The sequence below is a fragment of the Microtus pennsylvanicus genome, chromosome 2, assembly GCF_037038515.1.
Source record: "Microtus pennsylvanicus isolate mMicPen1 chromosome 2, mMicPen1.hap1, whole genome shotgun sequence".
NCBI lineage: Eukaryota > Metazoa > Chordata > Mammalia > Rodentia > Cricetidae > Microtus > Microtus pennsylvanicus.
The window spans coordinates 110181665-110192717 of record NC_134580.1 but is presented as its reverse complement, the minus strand read 5'-3'; positions in this window follow the sequence as shown (position 1 = coordinate 110192717).

Here is an 11053-nt window from a genome sequence, read left to right as displayed (position 1 = left end):
AAAACCACTTCTAATATTCTACTACCCAAAGGCAATGATCCCTGAGATTTTGTTGATTATATACATGTGTAAGGACATAATTAGGGTTTGCTATAGAGGGACCCAGAATCTTCTAGTCTATCAATTCTGTACTGGCCAGATCATAGGCTCAGACAGGCCCAAGCAGCAATGCAATCTGGGGGCTAATCCCTCCATATGGGTACCGACCCTGTGGCTGCCCGCTTCCCGTCCCTGCAGGTGCCCACCTCCCTCGGCTCTTTAGTCCTTTTCTGAGTAGGGCTTTGCCAGGGTATGGTAGGAGGCAACTTCCAAACTGAAGAGACTACAGATTTCCCTTGATAGTGAACAAAGAGCCATTCTCAAAGCCACCAAGACATGTGGAGGACAGAACATGCTGGATGGAGAAGGAGGAGGAGCTCTGCCAGCAGCCAAAAAGACAAGAAAAGTGTGACCCATCTGTGGAGCCTGCACGGCCAGCCCTGTCTCACAGACGGCCTTGCAGCCCTAAAGGACGGGAAGCAAGTGAGCAAGAGGGGCCAAGGGCATTGTCTCCCCACCCTGACAGTGATGTGAGAGATGCCAGGGTGTAATGGACCACCCTGGGATGTGGGTGTTTCGGGACCCGGGGGCTGTGACACACATCCTGTGAATGTACAAATATTAGAAATTTAAGTGTGTTGAAAAGAAGTGACAGGGAAAAGGGGATCTCTAGTATGCATTGAGTGATCTTTATTTGATAACTTCTTCAGTTTGCTTAGATCTTGGATTAGTTAGGAACACTGAAAAGTAAATGGTGACCATCTAGACACAACCTCCTATGTGAAATAAACTCTACATCAAAAGGTTTCTGTGCAGGAAGATCATTCCCTGCATTCATGCCAAGGAAGAGAATAGAATGGGTTAGCCAAGCTCCATCTTTAATGCATCCAGGAAGGGAGGGAGGGAGGAAAAGAGGGGAGGGAGGGAAGGGGAGAGAGAGAGAGAGAGTCTCTCAGATGGGGAGACATTAAGAGATCACGAAGGAAGACTCCCAATGGGTGAAATTCATGTCCCTGTAGAGAGACTGGGAAGCCCCTCATTGCTTCTGTCAGGGGAAACAAGCAAAGACCTATGAACCAGAGAGCAGGCGCGGACCTGCTGGCACCTTCACCTAGAACTTCCTTGTTGTGGTTAAATTTGATTGTCAAATTTATCGGATTGGGAAACAAACACTCGAGGGACTGGTGAAGTCACCTCCGGGCTGTCTGTGAGAACATTTGCAGTGCTGGTCAGATCCCGAGGGCTCCGCCATTGGTGGACTCGCGTTATAGCGGAAGGTGGGATGACACAGGCAGGCCTGGTTGGAAGAAGGGCCCCAGGGAACTTCATCTTGCCTTGGCCACTTGGTCCTCTTCTCTCTTCCCCTCGCTCTGGTTGGAAGAAGGGCCCCAGGGAACTTCATCTTGCCTTGGCCACTGGTCCTCTTCTCTCTTCCCCTCGCTCTGGTTGGAAGAAGGGCCCCAGGGAACTTCATCTTGCCTTGGCCACTGGTCCTCTTCTCTCTTCCCCTCGCTCTGGTTGGAAGAAGGGCCCCAGGGAACTTCATCTTGCCTTGGCCACTTGGTCCTCTTCTCTCTTCCCCTCACTCTGGTTGGAAGAAGGGCCCCAGGGAACTTCATCTTGCCTTGGCCACTTGGTCCTCTTCTCTCTTCCCCTCACTCTGGTTGGAAGAAGGGCCCCAGGGAACTTCATCTTGCCTTGGCCACTTGGTCCTCTTCTCTCTTCCCCTCGCTCTGGTTGGAAGAAGGGCCCCAGGGAACTTCATCTTGCCTTGGCCACTGGTCCTCTTCTCTCTTCCCCTCGCTCTGGTTGGAAGAAGGGCCCCAGGGAACTTCATCTTGCCTTGGCCACTGGTCCTCTTCTCTCTTCCCCTCGCTCTGGTTGGAAGAAGGGCCCCAGGGAACTTCATCTTGCCTTGGCCACTTGGTCCTCTTCTCTCTTCCCCTCGCTCTGGTTGGAAGAAGGGTCCTAGGGAACTTCATCTTGCCTTGGCCACTTGGTCCTCTTCTCTCTTCCCCTCGCTCTGGTTGGAAGAAGGGCCCCAGGGAACTTCATCTTGCCTTGGCCACTTGGTCCTCTTCTCTCTTCCCCTCACTCTGGTTGGAAGAAGGGCCCCAGGGAACTTCATCTTGCCTTGGCCACTTGGTCCTCTTCTCTCTTCCCCTCGCTCTGGTTGGAAGAAGGGCCCCAGGGAACTTCATCTTGCCTTGGCCACTTGGTCCTCTTCTCTCTTCCCCTCACTCTGGTTGGAAAAAGGGTCCTAGGGAACTTTATCTTGCCTTGGCCACTTGGTCCTCTTCTCTCTTCCCCTCACTCTGGTTGGAAGAAGGGCCCTAGGGAACTTCATCTTGCCTTGGCCACTTGGTCCTCTTCTCTCTTCCCCTCACTCTGGTTGGAAGAAGGGCCCCAGGGAACTTCATCTTGCCTTGGCCACTTGGTCCTCTTCGCTCTTCCCCTCGCTCTGGTTGGAAGAAGGGCCCTAGGGAACTTCATCTTGCCTTGGCCACTTGGTCCTCTTCTCCCTTCCCCTCGCTCTGGTTGGAAGAAGGGCCCTAGGGAACTTCATCTTGCCTTGGCCACTTGGTCCTCTTCTCTCTTCCCCTTGCTCTAGTTGGAAGAAGGGCCCCAGGGAACTTCATCTCGCCTTGGCCACTTGGTCCTCTTCTCTCTTCCCCTCGCTCTGGTTGGAAGAAGGGTCCTAGGAAACTTCATCTTGCCTTGGCCACTTGGTCCTCTTCTCTCTTCCCCTCTACAGCGAGGTGAGGGGCCTGGCACCAGAGAATCCAGCTGTGGTGTAGCAAGCTCCTCTAAACTGAAAACTTCCCCTACCAGGAAGAGAGAGGGAAGCTGGCTAGGACTTGGGGACTAATCAAAACTTACAAGATCCAGAAAGCCGAAACCTAAAGGATCCTCTCCCCTTCCCCAGGATATATGATTGCTGGGGACAAGTTACCAGGGGACCCACCAGCTTTAATGGTGTAAGGAACTCCAGGAATGCAGCTGCCTGCGTTGTCTCCTATGCCTCTGGAGGGGCTTCAATGGTGATGCAGCTTCCTTCCTTTCAGTCAGTCCTGTGGGCTCGTACTCTTATTCCAGTAAGAAGCCTTGATAAACTCACCGGTGCACAGAGATAGACTGGAGTGGAGTTGTTTCCTGAGTCTATCATCCAGGACCTCTCATTCATTTGTGCCTCCTGGGGAAAAGTCACACCACACAGTTGGCACATGAACAGGGACTGACAGAATCAAAGATGAGGCGAGGAGGAGTGGCTTCGTGAAGCTAAGAAGGGGTCGAAGCATGCCCCAAACCCAGATTTTCTCATTCTGAGAGACACAGGATGGCTCCCTGGCCTTGTCCCAAGTGTAGACAAGCCCTTTCACAGAGCAACTGAGAAGGTCAGGGGTCTCCAAGGCTACAGGGACTGGTTGCTTATCTGACTACCCAGTCAGATAAGAAGCCCTTATAAGGACCGGACTTATATGGACTTGACTTTCTACATGACCTAATAAAGTTCCTTCTCCTGTTACTCCTGAGTATGCAAATGAAGTGTCCTCCATGTTCTTGCCAATGACATAGAGCACCACATGAGTCAAAAAGGCCATTCTTCCTAGAGTTTAAATATCCCTTGCCCCCTCCAGATAAATGAGCTGTCCTCTGATATAGTCTCCCAGGTGTTCTTATTCCTGGGTGATCTGCCTTGGCCCCGCCCATGCTAGGCCTCCCTGGTTGGGCTAGGGCTCAATAGTCTGACCGCACCAGATGATGAAGCGGGCCTCAAGTCAGGCAGCCCTGTACTGGGAAGGAGTAGCTGCAGGGCCCTTGCATTGGGGAGGGATGACTGCATGGCCCCTGCACTGAGAAGGAATGGCTATATGATCCTGGTTTGTATCCTGACCTATGTAGCCAAGGCCAACCTGTGTGAGAGGGAGCACCTATGGAGCAGGCAGTTCCGCCTGGCTCTTTGCCTGTGTGGTTTGAGATGATGGGCACCCTTGAGGAAGTGGTCGAATGCTCTTTGAGATGAGTGATAGGACATACAACCAGGGCTAAGCTGTCAGGGAATGGGTGTCTTTGGAGGGGGAATCTTAGGGTGGCCATCTTCTCTATGATATGGCGTGCAGTGCTTCATTGATGAGCTACCATGTGAATGTGGGGACGTCCCTTGAACCTCTGGTGAACTAGAGGATATATCATAATGCCTGTAGTACCACCTGTAGGATTGAAATCACGCTGCGGCATCAGTTGCATGGCTTGTGTTGTGGGTAATAAGACTTGTAAACAAGTAGTCTGGGCTGTTTTTCCAGAAAGAACTTGCCTGTAGAAGCGGGGAGGGTTTATGGTGGGGAAAAGATGTGTGGACGTGCCTGCACACTCATCTCCAAACTGTCAAGGAAAGTAGAAGAAGGGGGAAGATGGAGACGTTGGCTTGCTGTTTCCTATAGCTAGCAGGGTGCAATGGCAAAAGAATGCAAATTAGATCTATGCTAGAGTCCTTTCTGCCATCTTTGGGGCCCAGGAGAGCAGCTAGATAACAAGGAGGAAAAGAACAAGGAGAAACTGATAAAAGATACCCTCTGGGACTGACCTTTCATACAAAGGAGGGGAATAGCCGCGGTCCAGCATGTAGGTTGAACATTAATCATGACCTCTTACCAAACACTATGTGACTGCTTGGGCTGGAAGGACTTTTAAACAAGCTCTGTAAGCATCACAGCCTGGTCTGTGAGGCCAAGGGGTGAGGGGGTGGATGGGATCCACTGAGTGCCGCAGAAATAGGAAACCGGCTAACATGGCTGTCCAGCCCTCCTTGAGAGAAAGGCTGCAGAGACTGAAGCAATGCAAGGGAAACCAGAATCCAACGGGACGGCTCCTATGAGCAGTCAGGAACTCTTAATTATTGCCTTATGAGGTTCCCACAAACGTCAGGGACTGACAGACAATCCAAGAAGGACAGGCATTGTCTGGAACTGAGTATAGGAGGGTGCTGGTTGATGGCGGTTTACTAAACTAGAAAGGGCTGGAGTCACAGGAGAGAGCTGAGAGAGAGACTGGTTCAGCGGGGACCCAGGGAATGGTACGGGCGTCCAGTGGCTTTGCTGAGACCTATGGTGGAGCGTGATCTATATAAGGTGGCAGAAACTCGGTGGAGCCAAATGGTTTAGAGCAGCTCACAAATAGATTTATGAACAAAACTCAGGAGGGGTTGAGAGAAGGACAAAACAGAAAAGGGGTCTGTCAGGGTCACTCAAAGGCAAAGGTGGTGATGTGTGTGTCAAGCTGGAGTTTTCCAAGAGAGAATCAATAGAGAGTGCTGGCAGCACCTGGAAGGTTCTAAAGTCTGAGAAGCAGTTCACAGAATGCATGAACAATAAAACAAGGCAGATGAAAAGGCTTGGGCTGGTGGTGAGGGGTTATCTCCCCCGACTATGCAGTCTATGTGGCTCCCTCTTTGCCCAGTTCAGTTGCCCAGTTGCCCAGGTTCTCTTTCTTTCTTTCTTTCTTTCTTTCTTTCTTTCTTTCTTTCTTTCTTTCTTTCTTTCTTTCTTTCTTTCTCTCTTTCTCTGCTGTTGGTTGCATTGCAGAACTAGGTGGTAAGTACCTATTGCTAAAGGCATTGCACACTTTGGATTCAGGATTTCAGAAAATGAAGATAGGGATGAACTGGAAGTTCCCTCCATGCTGTCTGGCTTTGATAGTGCCAGAAAGTCCCTTGTGGGTTACTGGGGGAGAATTGTCATCAACGGTCCTGTTGGCTATATAGACTTTAGGTCTTCAATTACCATATGCCAGGCAAGATATGCTCATTGGTGCAACAACAATGACTCAACAGTTAGGGTGTAACCAGCTGCTTTCCAATTGGGTTTTAAGGCCCATTCCACAATGCTGGTCATGTGGCTGCCATAGTCATCCACACTCCTGTGGGTAACCCCTTATCTACACTCCTTTACACACTCAGTAAGTCCACTGGTTCACGCAGCTAAACTCGAGTGGGATACTCTCTTTTGTCCTGTCATTGTGGCCTTTTGGGGGTGAATAGCTATTGGTTCACATCTCCTTAGGAAAAGTCACACGACACTAGCCAATAAATAAACCATGGACAGCATCCTCTCAAACTGTGAGAAACATAAATCCTCCCCCTTTATTGGTGCCAGGTATTTGGTCACAGTGACAATAAAGCGGCTAATACAGTTCCACCCACAAAGACTCTGGTGCTCTGTCTCAGAAGAATTGTGATACGCCCCAAGGAGTACTAAAGGCTGCTGCCCACCTCATGCAGGAAGGAGCAGGTGCTTGTGAAGTAGACTTTGGGGCTAGAGAAATAGTGGAGACATAGAAAGCAGAACCAGAGTGGGCATTATATTTTAAGGTGACCTCTGGGCTGTCCAGAAATGAGTGGACCGGCAAAGGTGGAGACTCCCAGCTGAAGGTTGGGAGATTAGAGGAGGGGCAGACAATGCCGTGCTTCTCCAACAGTTTAAAGTCCCTTGTTCTATGTTTCTCATTGTCTCTGATAACTCAGAAAGCATAATGGAGCCTGGGAGATTCTATCGCCTCAGACATCTTGAGTAGTGGGCAGACAACTTGATCTGCAGTCTGCATTGAATGAAATATGAATGCTCCTAGGTATGGAAGAGAAGGCTTTTATTATACATATGAGGGAGAGAACAGCCAGAGGCATTTGGAAGATTGAACATGGCCAGCAGAATAGACCAGGCCATTGGTGGGGGCAGGGAGAGGGAGCCAGAGAGGAAGAAAAGAGGGAGGAAGTCAAGCAAGTGGACAAGAAGAGAAAGAAGAACCGAGAGAGGGACAAAGAGGCCAAGAAAACTTGGGGAAAAAGGAAAGAGGAAAGAGAAGCTTGGGGAAATGAAGCTTGAAGCTTAGGTGCTGGAGAGGTTTAAGGTAGGGGCAGGGTGAGAGGTGCTGAGTGAACCTGGCCTCTGTAACAGGTGCTTGTGATGTTGAGTCTTGTGGCCACTGTCATCGTCCCTGGTGGTCTTTACTCTCATGGGGGTCCTCAGGTGTTTGCCATGAGCTCTGCCTGTACCACTCCAGTTCCCATTAGAGGAGAGCATCTGCCTCTGCTCCCTCATGGGAAGAACCCTCTGCCTCACACAGACACTTCTGTCCTTTCTGGGCATCTCTGGGGGAGGCCGCAGTTGACAATGACAACTGGTTCCACATCATGCATGAAGTGCCACAGGTTCCATGTCATGGCTGCTACAATGAAGGCTCATCAAATGCTGTTGGGCGCATACATTTGGGAGGGCAGCGTTCCAAATACACCCTTCCCTTGAAACAGTATAAAGCATTGTAAGTTTGCAATGGCTGCTTTGAATGCACAGGCAAGTGTTAACGTGTTAATTGTTGACTTACCAGAAGCACTAATGAAGCATTTAGGGCAGTAAAAGCAATTGGCAAAGAACATAGAAGCTGGTGCCCGAGATTGGGTCTGTGATAATGCTTAGTCTCAAATCAAAGCTCTCTCTGCAGGTTAGCTTTGGTGGTGAAAGAATTACCAAACTGCAGAGCCAGGCAGGAAAATGCCAAGGAGCTCACTTCTTGGGACTAGATCTGGCAAGAAGTAGGATTTAGGGACTCAATATTTCAAGTACTCTTATTGCAGTATAACATACAGAAAAGTACACACACACACACGCCACACACACAAATACAAAATCCAGTCATTTTTAACAAACTCCATACCTCATCTATGTATGAAATAGGTTATTCCCAGCACTCAGGTGCTCAGTGGTACCCAATGTCTTGACTTCTAATATCAGGCTAGACTTCCCTGTCTTTTGTGTGGAATCTAGATGAAGTCACATGGTAGGCTCTCCTTTAGGGCTGACTTCTTTTGATTGACATCATGTGTGTGTGTGTGATTCACCAACATCATCATCTTAGAGACATGATCTTTGGATTCTCACTGCTGGATTTGGTTATATAAACAGACCACCATCTACTTGTCTGTTCATCTTTTGTGAATGAATCTATTGCTATAAAAATTCTTTTGTAGGTCTCTTGGTAAATACAGTGTTTCCATTTCTGTTGGGCAAATACTCAGGAGTGGAATTCTGGCCACTGGTGAGGCATCTGGCACACCCTTGGGACACCCACTTCCAACACGGACGCCCTCAGTTTAAAGAATTGGCTAAATCCTCATTTCACTCTAACTGCCGCATGAGAAAATATCAGACTTTGCATCTGGATATGAACAACAGCCAATGAAAATGACCAGTAGGTGTGAGGGTGCACACAGCGGGGGAGGCCGGGTATGAAAGTCAGTGCAGGAAAGGCCAAATCATCCCAGACCGGAGTCAGGCAGGAGGACACATTCTTAAGAGATTCAGAGAGGGAGCAGATGCAGAGGAGTGGGAAGGAATGTAATGTGGGCTTCCGAGAAGCTGAGCCCCAGCGAAGCCTCCTCTCGCAATACTTGACGTTCACATAGCCCAAGCTTGCCAAACATCTTAGCGTGTGACAGGGGCACACCCTCACTCACCTGCATAATTTCCTTGTGAGTTTTGAGAAACAACATCTGGACAGAATGAGAAGTCAGGAGGGAAAAACAGCAGGTTTCCACCAGGTGGAAGAGGGGTGTGGAAACAGACTCTACAAGGGCCACTTAGGGTGAGGAGAAGAGGAGGTGCTGGACTTGTGCTGGGGCCTGAAGCAACCTCCACAGCCTCGGAGCACACAACATTCATTCCTTCAAGGCCCAGAGCTCACCCCCAGAAAAATCTTAGCTTGGTTCTGAATGAACTCTTGGTCCGTGCACATTCAAGAACCTTGTACTATTTCCACTTTCTTCATGACCACCCTCCCACCCCCCGCTTTCAGTTATGAACCCTCAAAGGGGTTGTTATTCAGTTTAGTAAGCTGGTGTGTAGAGAAAGGGTCTTCAGATTGGATTGTGAGAAAAGACCAATGCCCGTGGGCTTCCCTTTCATTGAGTTCTCTGGTCCATAGTCCACAATGAGCCAGGGCGGATGATGCAGAGCAGACAGGGCCTGGAGGCTTAGGAATCTTCCAAGTGGTTTCCTTCTACATTGAAGTTGGGGCCTTGGAAGGGCGAGCTTTATTATGAAGCTGAGTGGATGCCTCCAGCGTGTAAGGGCACATCCCTTGCCTGAGTGGTGCTGGTGAACGGGGTGGCAGGCATGCCCACAGGGTGGGCTTTGCATCATGACGGCAGAGGCCTTTGCCAGCTTTCCACAACTCCCACTGAATTACAGCCAACACTCCCTGCTTCATGTTAACTCGTAATTAGCCTAGCTTTATGCCAGGACTGTTTGCCACATTATCTGTGTGGGAGGAACACTCGCTGGCTTAGAGTTTTGGCATCTTCACAGACACCAGGCAAACTACACAAATTTGGTTGAACATGCAACTTTTCACTTGGTGCCAGACCCTCGTGGCGCAGTGGTTGAGCTCTATACAGAATGGAAACATTTCTGTTTGTTCTTCGGTGGGCACAAGCAGGTGGCACCTTTGGCAATCCTAAAGTGAATGCTGAGCAGAGACTTCTAGCTGTTTAAGGGCACAGAGTAGACCAGATCTCTTGGGGGAAGCCCGGAAAGCCCACACGGTTCTGAGGATGTCGTAGGACTTGCACAGAACAGCAGGCACACTAAGAGATGCTCACAAAGAGATGGTGTCCACTGAATTGTGTCCTCACAGAACGTCTAGGTTGAGATTCTAACCCCTAGGGCCTCAGAATGGGACTGTATTTGGAGATCAGGTTTGGAAAGGAGAGATTGGTTAGGTGGTTAGGATGAGGTCACATGTGTGAGCCATAATCCAAACACAGCCCAAGTCCTAACAAGGAGAGGTGACTATGACACCCACGGAAGCCTTTTTCAGGGAGAAGGTGACCTCTGTACCACATTCCTGAGCACCACTGTACACTGATCACAAAGAGTTTCCATAGTATGCCTCTGGGAGAACTAATGGTGCACCTTTGAGCAAGTGACAGGTGTGCCTGGATGTCATCAAGGCACAGGGACTAGACAGGACCCTGGAAGGCAGTGGACCAGGATGATGTGTGCTCTGAGACAGAGACAAAGACAGGAGATAGAGGACGAGGGAGAAGGGGAGGGAACAGGAAAGGTGGCAGGGGCGTTTGTCTAGGAGTGGGACAAAGGACTGCCTCTGGCTAGAGAGGAGACAGACGGTTTAGGAAAATGATGGTTTATATTGGTAAAGGTGGATACCTCCTGTTAGGATGAGGTATTTAATTTTAATTGGACAGGTAATTTAGGTGAGCCAAAGAGAGCTTTTGATTGCTGGATTTCAACATTTTGATAGCTGGGCATTGGTAGTCAGCCTCAGGAGGAGGAAATGGCCAAATAAGAGAACAGACTTCAGGGCTAGCTTTAGGAATATAATCTAACAATTTTCGGCAAGGCGAAGGGAATGGGGGAGAAGGGCAAGGCCTGCCAGAGCCTTGTTCACCATGCTCTAGCTGGCCAGAGATCCTTCAGTAACCACCACTGATAATAACATTTCTAGTGCTTTCCCTGTGTATTTCATTTCTTTGTCTTCTACAAGATACATCTATATCTATAGATGTATATTTACAGATTTGTACTTTGATTTTTATAACATAATATACAAATTTAAAGGATTAAAAATTAAAAAAATAATTTAAAAAGTATAAAAACTATATTTTGTATATGTTACATTTAGCTCCTTTTTTGTAGAAAACAAACGGAACATTTATTCTTTCTTTAAACTCAAAAGCAATATTAAGAAGGTAGGGTAAGAAATTAAATATAAGCACAAGTTCTACCCTAGCCCTACTTATCCAAGGCAGTATAACCAAGTGGACTTGTGGAGAGACCACCTGGGCTCAGAGGATCTATCAACCTCTCTTGTCTGGACCTGTTTCATCTTCAGCCACCTCTCCTCTTGCCCTTTGGTGGACCTGTAACAAAACACCAGTTGACACAGACTAGCTGACTGTGCCATTAAATCTTGACCACTGAGTCCCTCCGAGGCAGCCTGAGCC